The sequence below is a fragment of the Rhea americana genome, unplaced genomic scaffold (assembly GCF_003343005.1).
Source record: "Rhea americana isolate MKP2758 unplaced genomic scaffold, rheAme1 scaffold_60, whole genome shotgun sequence".
NCBI lineage: Eukaryota > Metazoa > Chordata > Aves > Rheiformes > Rheidae > Rhea > Rhea americana.
In genome coordinates this window covers 3,556,662-3,567,790 of record NW_028186757.1, presented here as the reverse complement: position 1 = coordinate 3,567,790, position 11,129 = coordinate 3,556,662, and positions in this window count along the sequence as shown.

Genomic DNA, 11,129 nt, shown 5'->3' with positions numbered 1-11,129 from the left:
GAAGATTTTTGGTCATGTCAGGCATGAAAATTAGCAAATGGAATTTTACAACAATCTATGCATTTCTTACTGGATATTATCCCACTTTACAGAGGAAGCAATTGGAACTCTAAAAATAGAGTGCATAGCTCAAATATATATTTTTCACATAAAAGAAACCACACGATTCTCAGGCCTTGGCCTGAATTACAAATTCACTTAATCACCTAAGTGCAAAAAATTTTGCCAAAGGTGGAAAATTTCACAATGGATTAGCAACATAGCCCTAACGAGAAAATTGAATTCTAGCCATGGTGCACGCTATTTCACAGAAATCTCACTTACTGGAAATTGTTCAGTCAGACACTCCAGACAGCTTCTAGAGCAGTATCATCTATCCAAGGGATAGGCTGATTCATTGGGAGCATTTTATTTCTTAGTTATYATATTTTTATTAAATATTGAAATTACTGAAAGCTACAGAATTAGGGATTGCAGATCCACTCAGCCCATCTTAGAGGGTTCATCACTGCAAGCATGCGAAAGGATGCAAAATGGTAAGAAGTCAGGCTGCTCAACAGCAAGGCAGCACAGACCCAAGAGCACCTGCTGCTCATTGTACTCACTGTTTATTGCTGTAACRTTCAAAGGCAGTAGTCAAGCAACAGCCCACTGGTATGAGCAATTCAGCACGAAAGCAAACATTTTTTCTCTCTCTGCTAAAAGGTTGCAGCAGGAGCCTACTTTTCTCTAAGATGAAGTTTTGAAGGAGTTAGAAAACCGACTATTTGCTAAATCTAAATTCATATAAATTCATATGCATACAGAATTTCTGTGAGCAGTGTAAGAGGAACATGTTTATGACAAGTTTATTCTTCATGCCATTTCATTTAGTTCTCTGAAACTGATATCTGCCTTCCTGCACTTATTTTTTCCTGAAGGAAATGAATACACAAGATAGCAAGTTTGGGCATTTTTGAGATTATTTGCATGATCTTGCAAACTAGAACCAAACATCTGGGAAATTTTGGGAAGTAGGCACTTGTATATAGTTACTGCATGATTCACTGGAAGACTAGAGCAAACAGACAAACAAGGCAAATTTCTCATAGTGATGTTTCACAGACTTCTGACATTACTATATTACAATATAATGCAACTGCTAATTAAAACCACTCAGCTAAAACGTACTCTAGGAGCCGCTGACTTAATTTACTGTCCATTTCACATTTTCAATTATTAAAGAATAAAAACTACATATAACAGCAATTGATCAGATGTGGTACTTTTTTGTCACTATCACTTCTGTAGCTTTCTAATAAAGGAGCAGTTTAAACCAGCATTGCCCCTGAGCACTGCCATTCTCTTTACAAAAACATATGAATTGCAATGTCGGAGGTATTCGTCATGCCAAAGTTCAGTCTATTAACTGTTCTTCTCAGTGTCGCAAATATACGTGGTCTTTTGCCAATACACAAGTTTTGTATTCTTTTCCTGCTTGTAAAGAGATCACATTTTCCTGTGAATCTGATACTGCATCCCTCTTCCCGTACACGAAAGGCTGTAACATTCAGGGTGCTAAACTGGCACTGCTCACGTTGAATTCACTGACTCTGCTTAGAGTCAGGACTATAAATCCCAAATCCATCATTAGAATATCTCATCATGGCATCGTTAGCATCTAGATACAAAGTTCAGGGCAGGAAGCAAAAGACACTGATCATTTTCACTGATTTTGGGTGAAATCTAAAGGGAAACGTGCCGTAATTTCACAGAGCTGACAGCACAATATTCTGTGTAACAATATGACCATATGATATGGACTGACGTGGTACACTCCCGCATGTCAGTGCTCGTTATCTGATGTCCGAAAATTGGTAGAAGATGCTGAGCTTCCAATGACCAAAAAAAAGTCAGAATGCAACTTACTTTAGTAGTGTACCTGTGCCTGTTCTGCTGGTCAAGCAATGCCTGTGGCCTCGGACCAGCTGGCTGCACCAAGACATCTGCCTGGAGAGCACAGCCCAAGAAAAAGCACAGATCTCCCTGCTGCTCTTCTCCTTCCTAGAAGCCACTGCCTTTGTAAAGCACTTCATGTAGTAACACAGCTAGTTTTCCCAAACGCAGGTTTATACATTAAGAAAAAAGAAAATAAAAATATAGATCATTAAGCACGACAGTGACATCCGCTTTAGGCCTATCAGCACATTGCGTTACATGCTAATCTTTCTTAACGACCAGGAAAAAGACAGGAGGCTCTGAAAGGCTACTGTTAATCTGCAGTATGCTTAACCACATAGTTAATCCACGTAGCAGTCAACCTAATGAATTAGAGATCATTATATAATTAGATTGGTTTCAAAGAACGAGAGAATATTTCCATTGCTTGCTAACATGATATCGTAGTGTTTGTGTCATGGCAAGCAACTAATTTAAAAATTGCATGCATTATGGCAGTGTCATCTGGAACCGAACCTCGTGTAGTGCACTCAGATGAAATCTAAGCCTTTCTTGGAAATCTCATCTCTTCTGTTTCCTTTTTAAGCCCAAYGTGTACTTAAAGAGATACAAGAAGCAGTATTGCCAACTCTTTGTCTATTTTTTCCCAATAGTTATGTATTGAACAACACGGGTAATACACATATAATGAGCATTTCATTTATGCTGCTTGCGATCAGGGACAGCACGATAAGTTTCACTAAGACTGATTAGCATTCATACAGAGTATCATTGGTAAAGTGTAAGTAATTATTTTTCTCTGTAAAATGCAACTACTTTAATTATATATATAGTCAGTGAAGAGAAAAACAAAATCACAAATATACAACAAATCCAGGATACTGTTATTGGTTTGTGGCTATGCTTCTGCAGTGATTTGTTAAATTCTTGTTACAGTTATGCTAATACACCAATTTAATTCCGCAAATGCATTTTGCCTGTCATAGATTTTATCATACTTCAAAAAAAAATAAATAAATTAGTACAGAAAGAACCTAATATGAATCAATTTTAAGTTGTCTGGGAACTATTGATTACCTTCTCTCATTAGCTGCAACTGTAAACTGTTCAATAAAGTAAAACAAAATCATGAAGGAGATAATATTACTTTTAATAATCAAGGGGTACATATTCCACTAAAATATTTAAAGTAAATCTTTTGACACAAGCCATATTTCTATTTTGTCTAAAAAAAAAAAAGTCTTATTTCCCTTGAATAGTAGTGAAGTAGAGATTTATTCTGTAATCTTACAGAAAGACTCAAAAAGCACAGGGAAGATCTGCAGGATTATATGAATATGGTACTTTACCAGTCTTTGAAATGTGATGTCCCTCAAGTCCTACAGCATGATTGTGATGCTCTGGAGTGCAGGCAAGTAGTCTRTCTTGGGGAATAACATTCCCATGAGATTCTAACTTAATGATTCTAAGCCTTTTCTGGTAGGACCCTTAGGACCACTTCCTCTTGCCAGAATGACTTATAAGTTCAACAGCTGCTGATGATTTTGAGAGAAAAAAAAAAAGTGATAAGGAAAAAGAGAGAAATGGGGAAAGAGTGTAGTGCTCCTCCCACTGAAGGTAGATAAGCGGTGTTAACCACTAGGGTTTGAGAATGACCAGAAAAACATGAGCTCTGCACAAGTCCCTAATAACAGAAAAACAGGACAATAACAGAGACTTCCAAGGGTAAAATCACAAACCAAGAGGGTTAGCTACTAGTCACTAAAAAGAAAGCTGGATAGAACTTGTTTTTACACAAAAGCAATAAGAACAAAGAGCATGTATCCAACATCCCATATAAAATGAAAATACAGAAGAGAGAAGAGGAAAATATAGAAGATAGTTGCAGCCCCTATAAGAATGAGAACCAAGGAAGAACAAAGAAAGAAGAATGACTCCAGCATTATCTTCCCTGATTAAGGTTGCAAGACCTAATCAATGCCAATACTTAAATGCCATCAGGTGCCACTTCCCCTTCAGTAAAGGAAGAACATTGCTTTTTGATTTGTCACTTCCCACATTTTGCTATTGCAATCTCAGAAATCATCTGTAAAGTAYTGTCTTTCACTGTATAACCAGACAAAAATTGGAATTTCAGAGAGTAACATACACTCATGTGTATGTTTTCTGCTCCAGCCTTTCAACACAAAGAAACTGTCATTTCCTGCATATATTTTGTTGATTTGGGATTCAAGTGTAAAATACTGGAGAGTTCTGAGGAAGGAAGAAAATTGCCTTGTTGCTAAGACAATGTTGTTGATATGGAATTCAAGTTCTTAGCTCTGTTACACCAATTACAATGTGGAGTAATTTCACCAAGACAAGTAAATGCAGCTTAATCCTCCAAAGCATTTAAATGTATTCACTTTTAAATTACTTTGCTTAATCAAATGTTAGATTAATGTACTCCTTAATCTATAAAAAAGCTTCCGATCTAGCAACACAATTTAACTGGCTTAGCTGCAGTATACGAGATAGTTGCCACTGGAAAAGGAGGTCCCCATTAGCTTCCTGGCATTTTCCACCCCGGCTACCTCTGTATCTCCTTCCCCAYGATCCTCCTTCATCCATGATCATAACTGCTACTCTTCAAGATCTACGGCAAGCAACACAGCATTGGCACCTCACTTTCCTCCCCTGRAGTCTAACTGGTGCAGAGTAAAGAGTATGAAACCTGCCTGTTTTGGCTCTTTTCTAAGGAAGTACATGTGCTGCTATATTAAACATAACAACAATATAAACATTAAATATTTGCTGATTAGCCATGTAGTTTGCCCAGGCTCTTAACACTGGTAATATTAGACACACATGTAGTTCACATAAACATTCTTATCTCTGCTAAATAAAAATCCTGTATATATAAATAAAAAACCTATATATAGAAGCTAAACCCCAAATATCCTCATCTGGTTAGTTACTACCTCTATTTTTTCAAACCCTTCAGTAATATTAGCATCAATATAGCCTCCCAAATCAGGTCTGTATCATTAGTCCATTTCCCTTCTCCATTTCAAGGATTTTCATCAGCTGGGATATATTCTGTTTGCAGATAGATAGGTCCAGACCTACACTGTGCCACTCTTTTATATGTTTTTATTAAAAGTCTTAAAAGTAARCAATGAGTCAAGATAATTTAAAGAGAAATGAAAATTCTGGGCTGTGATTAAATTGTTGTCTGATGATACTACAAAACACTTCCTCATCATCCACAAGCTAAAAACAGCCTGAGTGTACCACTTCCTTCTTAATTCACAATTGGCTTAAAAAATACTTCATTTATTTGGGTCCTCCCCATAGGCATGAAGTATATAGAAACAGATTGCAGTACTGGATATGAAGAACTTTCAYTGAAGAAAAATAAAAACAAGCTTACTTCACAGTCTGTACTCTTCAGCCACTTGCAATTTTTTATATAAATTTCTCTTTTCAAAATAATAAATAAATAATGAATTTAATAAGATGGTCATGACTGTTATTTTATCATAACCAGAATAAGTCATATAACATGATGGAACAACTAATTAAGTGTCTCCTAATAGACAAAAATTTAAGGCAAAGGCCAGCCCTAGGAATAGTGTACTGGAAACATAGTAATACATTGCTCCCTTCAGRCTTCATTACAACTCCTGGATTTATTTAGTTCAGCTCATGCTTAGCACAACTCTCCAGAAAAACTATTAAAGTATATCATCTACTTTGTCATAAAAAGATGTATGTTATTAATTTCAATCAAAACGTAAACTGAAGAAAAAAACACATACCTTTACTTACTATTTCAACCTGTTCATTCTTTATTATTGTTAAAATTTTTGTAGCATCTATGTAATGACAACTACTGAGATCTTGGAAATGATCATAAAACTTCTGGAGGTTTAAGCTGTGATTTTGTCTAAGACACAAAAACATTTTGCAAGTTTAGGAAAAAATAAAGTTTGAAAAGATCAAATCACTTCTGGTGAATATTTCAAAAAATTTAACTGATATTTATATTGCTTTCTTCTCTTACCAAATCTCTCAACATGTGAAAAATGAARGAAGCTCAGCAGAGAAGGAGCCAGGTTTAGGCTGCTATTTCTTCTGTTCATCAGACAGAAGGGGAAAACGGTCTCAGTGACCATCATTGTAAGGAATTCTAATTTCTTTACTTCTATACTTAATATTTCCATATGCAGTTCCAAAATTCCAAAATAAAGAAAAAAAAAATACTGTTAATATTTTTCATGGAAAATATACTGCGATGAACTCAATTTAGAACATGATCTTCATAAAGAAAATGAGCAGGCATTAGTCCTAAATTCCTAATGAAGTATATGATGAAACTGTGACAATTTTCTTTCCCCTCTTCTCGTAAAGTACTTCCCGCTCCACTGATTAAAACTGTTCCATGGAAGCTAGATCAGGACAGTTCATTAAACCATATAKACACACTTTTTCAGGGGGAAAAAAATCTTCTAGATATTTTACAAAGGTAATATTGTAAATCTTCATTTTTAAGAAAAATCTTTTTAAGAGCAGCTCTGTCTGTGGCATATTATTGTTCTGGGACTGTAGTTCTGATACTTTTAAAAATAAATTTAATGCTGAAACAAGACATTAATACTCATTCTACATGATTTTTTTTTAATTTTGCTGATAATAATTCAGTCCTCTGTCTCGAATCTATTTATTAGTTATCTACAAGCAAATTCAAATCAGAATTTTGCTGACAATATCACTTACTGAAGGCTGATTTTGCCAGCTTACMTACCAGATAAAAGTTGGAGAAAAATAATAACTATTTTACTAACAGAATTTTGTTGCAAGCTATAATAAATAGTAAAAGCTACTTTCCATTTCTATGTGTAAGGGATTCAGAACCTAAATGCACTGATCATTGATGTATTTGAATGCAGTCATATCAAAACTGACATCAAGATTGATTTTTTTTTTTGCCTCCCCACCGCATTGATTTCTTCTTTTTAAAAAATATTCTTTTTGGTTACAATTTCCTACACAAAATGACAAGTTTGTAACATTTGATTAAAAAAGTAACAATAATGTTAATTATACAGCAGTTGTCAACATGCAAGACTTTGTAAATATGGCAACTTTCTTTACAAGTCCTAAGGAGTAAAACATTTTAAATCACTTCACRGACCTCATCACTACTGCAGGAATGGTTATTTGTAAATATACTATACACATCTTAAGTAGCCAGCAGGTTAGTGTTGCCCAGTAGTTACTTAAGGGGATGGTGCATTGGTTAAATGATAGGTGGGCAAGACTAAAGCAGCCTAAGCCTCACTTGCAGAAGATTACTTTTGCTGATCTTAGGTGGAATGGATTGCCTTATAGCTTAGACCTCTCCCTTTCAACTCCTTGCAGAGGTCTGTATGACCAGCTAGCCTTGATGCCTAAATTCTAGATGCACTGACTGGAGTAAAAGGAATTCGATGATTTTTTTTTTTTTTTTTTTTTTTTTTTTTTAATAACCTAAATCAAAACTCTAAGACAAAAAAGCCTCAACGAGTTGTCTCATCTTTTATGAATTCGCTTCAGATTCTTTAACCAAGTCCTCCAGATACTTCAAAATATTCCCTTCTGTGGCTAAGTTGGAATTTAAGCCTTACAGTCATCTGAAACATCATCTTCACTCATGGGGCCTTCAGAAACTGAAAATTTCTGGAATAACGTAATTGGAACTCATCCCTTGTCAACTATGCTAAATGCTTGCTTGTGTTTGCCTCACTGCGCAATGCACTTCCTCTCTTTCAGATCATATTCATCCTACTTGGAGTTGAAGAACTACTTCAAAAGTTTGGGTCACATAGTCGCTCAGTGTTGATAACCAGAACTGATACAGTAACCACAATTTTTTTCCTGAACTACGCAGCAAGTGAAGTYCCAGTCCCTACAAGTGCAAAGCACTTTTGGCCATAAGAAGCCACACTAGTGGGGCAGCTTCAGCATCAGCCTGGGAACGATAACATCTTTGAAGAATGAGGCCACAGAAACCTCTCTTTCTTTCGGATTTTGTTCCCTTTCGTTATCTGAATCAATTAATCAGGACTTTTTTATTTATTTTATTATCTATATCCCCTTTGTGCTCTGTAAATAGAAATTTCTACCTTTTTATACTCCAGTTATTCTTACTAAAGGTTTCTATTGTTGACTATGCTGTAATCACTGAACTTTTATTTTTCCCGTAGGAAATGTAATGTACAGGTTCGCTGTCCAAGCAATATGAGGAACCTGAATACTCATATTTCAATCTGGGTTCAAGAAAATACTAGATCTTATGTTGGATCTGTCTTCCTATATCCACCTTATCTTCCTTCCAGAAGTTTGCTTATCCTCATCTCTCTCTCTCTCTCTCTCTCCTCCCTGCTGCCACCTTAAATATATATAGATAGATACACACACACACACACACACACACACACACATACTCACAGAGAGAGAGAGAGAGAGAGAATGAACAAGCCTTACTGGAACTTGAAGTTTACCCTCAACAAAAATTGTTCTGACATGTCCATCAGTTCTCTTTTACCTAAGAATACATTCAGTTATTTATTTTGTTAAATACAGACTTCTTGACTGTACAATTCTACTGTTTTTTTTTAGGTTTGTTTTATCTAAACAATAAAATGATAAATTGGAAAATACATGSCTAAGAATAACTACTTTACAACCAAAATGGTCAAATATACAMCTTTGATGCAGCAACATGACCATATATATTTGTCTATGTTTTGCCGCTGCATGTTTTCACAGTGTATCCCAGGTTCCCTTATCCAGCATGAAAAAAATTATAGGAAGTGTCAACGACTCTTATAGAGTAACTTTCTTTTCTCCTGACGTGCCGATTTCCACCTCCACACACACAGACTACATCAATAAAACATAAGTTATTGTACCCTAGCTATTTATTAAAAGTGAAGTCAAAAGTCTTTCCCGTTACATTCATTCACACATGTGACCATGTTCTCAAAGCAAAGATAGACAATATGCTCTTGTGAATCACCAAAGGGTTTTAATGGAAATAAGTTCAGAGCTTTCATTTTACTAACTATGGCCTGAAGCAATAATAAATCATTTTCAAGCAGTGCACTGAATAAAAGATAAGTACAAATATCACCAGGATCAATAGCCTGGGGTTTTATCRTTGTACTATAATTACTAACACAATTTAGCTTTAATGTTATCTAAAATTGAGTTTAATTACCTAAAGGGACTGAAACAATGGAACAGAAGATATAAGCTAAAAAYGATTGTTTTTCTTCCTACAAAAATAGATAATTTAGCTGAAATGATCTGCTAACTGTATGAGACATTGAAACTGCTACTTGAACCCACATGACCAATTTCAAAACACAAACTGGAAAGACTAAGAAGATGAGTTCTCTAGCTACTAAATATTTGCTGGAAAATATGCTGTTTGTGTTTCACACCTCTCCATTTGCATATTTACATACATTTTCTTTTCTATCTGATGCTGAAAGTTCAAAAATTTTATCTTTATTTACTTACTTATTTTATTTATTTACTTTACTTACTAAATAAGATTCTGGAGACAAAAACCTTTTATTATTCTCTTAGTAACTATGCCTTCTGCTGCACCACTGCACTTCAATCTTTGACCTATWAAAATGGTCTTTTCCAGAGATAAGAGTAATTGAGTCACCATACTCAGCAAAGCAAAGACTGGTTGTCTCAAACACTCTGAAAAATTTATGTTATTATCTAATTAGAGTCCAARTGAGACCGCAAAGTTTATTTTAAATATGTCCTTACATAAAGCRTTTAAAATAAAATGGTTAGATTTGTTCTGTTCAGAATACTTGTAAAATAAATACTGGAGTTGTTCACAGAATATTGTTAATTCACATCTTCCATAGCATAGTAGAGCTCGTGATTTGAATCATTATTAGTGATTAAAAGCAAGTTTAACTTAATTTTTTTAGTCCATATTTATTATTTAGAAAAATCCACACCACTAATCATTTCCATCCCCACTTCAATGAATACTTATTTTATTACACTATCATCTTCAGAAAATAGGTTTCTACTGGACTAAATCTTTGATGCAGTGTAACAGGCAAAGAAAATCTTGTAGTTCCCAGGTAGACAAACTTCAACTATAAGAACAATTAACCGAAAACCAGGTTATGGTGATCTCCAGTACTATACACACAAAGTAGTTGRATGATCTCAACTGTAGGAACAAAACTCAAATCACTACCTTGAACAAGGCTAATACTGAATATAAAAGTAATCTAATCTAAATTACTTGTCCATTAAATGCAGACAAGGGAACTTGGAATTATTGATAATCGATTAAATATTATGCTTGATAGAAATTATTAAAAGTATTTTCACAGGCACCTTTTTTAAAAATACAAAATTGAAATACTTAAGATTTTTCTCTTTATTTTTCTAATAATTCTAAYCAATATTATCCCCCATAGAACACAAAAAATTGAGCTATCATCAGCTATTAAGGCAAATGATCAAGTCATACCAACAAATCCATAACTTGCAATAAATTTGCAAGTTCTGGGCTCCCAGTCCAAGAGAGACATGGAGCTACTGGAGTCCAGCGTAGGGCTACAAGGATGATCAGAGGGCTGGAGCACCTGCCCTGTGAGGAACGGCTGCGAGAGCTGGGCCTCTTCAGCCTGGGGAGGAGAAGACTGAGGGGGGATCTTATCAGTGTGTACAAGTACCTGAAGGGAGGGTGTCAAGGGGACGGGCACAAACTCTTTTCAGTTGCCCCATGTGACAGGACAAGAGGCAATGGGCAGAAATTGAAGCACAGGAAGTTCTGCCTGACCATGAGGGGGAATTTCTTCCCTGTGAGAGTGACGGAGCACTGGACCAGGTTGCCCAGAGAGGTTGTGGAGTCTCCTTCTCTGGAGATGTTCAAGGCCTGCCTGGCTGCAACCCTGTCTAACATGCTGCAGGTGACCCTGCTGAGCAGGGAGGTTGGACTAGATGATCTCTAGAGGTCCCTTCCAACCTTACCGGTTTTATGATTCTATGAAATTTGAAAAAAACATCACAAAAGATATGTTGCTCTACTACAACTAGAGTCTCCTGTAATAACAAAAYTACTTTTACGAAACTTCATTATTTCTGGAAGCAAATAGATATTAATTAAATTAACAGGATTT